The following is a 720-nucleotide window of genomic DNA, read 5'->3' on the forward strand; positions in this document are numbered from 1 at the left end:
TGTCAGAAGTGGGATTTGAACCCACGCCTACAGAGTAGACTGCGACCTGAACGCAGCGCCTTAGACCACTCGGCCATCCTGACTACTTGATCATGAAATTCAATATGTCATTGAATAAATTCAAATCGATTATTCCAATACAATTTTAAAATGGAGAATACACTTTATTTAATATCCAAGTGGGGGAAATAAGGGTCGTTAGAACAAACTTTTGGTAATACATTTTCGCATTCTCGCTTACACCCAACACAACATTCAATATATCGAATATAAACTAAATCTAATGAGAAGATTCAAATTAAAGTAAAGTAGATATCGGTACACTAAAGGGAATCTTATATATTCATATGTTTCTATAAAAAAGGGTGTGCAGATAATTCACTGTTCTCTTTGGAAAGGTTAAAATTGTTTAATCAGATTATACCAGACTTTCCATAGCTGGTGCATATAAGTGTTTCAGATTATATTTTTATGCTTTTTTTTCCCAATTTTAACACTTGAAAACTTTTTCCCAACAGTGTAATTTAATTTCGCTAATACATACTTCACGGTACTCAAGCTAATTTCTGCCTAAATGTTATAAGTACAATATGTTGTTTACATGTCTCACTTCGTTGACTAGTTGTGACTTTTGTCGTGTTCTAACTTCCATACACTATGGCATGTTCTCCTTAGCCTTTGGCAAAACAAAATGTTTTCCACATTTGGGAAAATAAACAA

General features: G+C 33.3%; 1 non-coding gene across 1 annotated transcript; it reads right to left on the reverse strand.

Annotated features, from left to right (window-relative positions):
* Positions 1–83, reverse strand: Trnal-cag (transfer RNA leucine (anticodon CAG)). The gene has a single exon. It is a non-coding gene; the product is annotated as a tRNA-Leu (tRNA).
* Positions 84–720: the final 637 nt, after the last annotated feature.

The sequence above is a fragment of the Musca vetustissima genome, unplaced genomic scaffold (genome assembly GCF_032173495.1).
Source record: "Musca vetustissima isolate MV318-11 ecotype Yass unplaced genomic scaffold, APGP_CSIRO_Mvet_v1 utg2948, whole genome shotgun sequence".
Lineage (NCBI taxonomy): Eukaryota > Metazoa > Arthropoda > Insecta > Diptera > Muscidae > Musca > Musca vetustissima.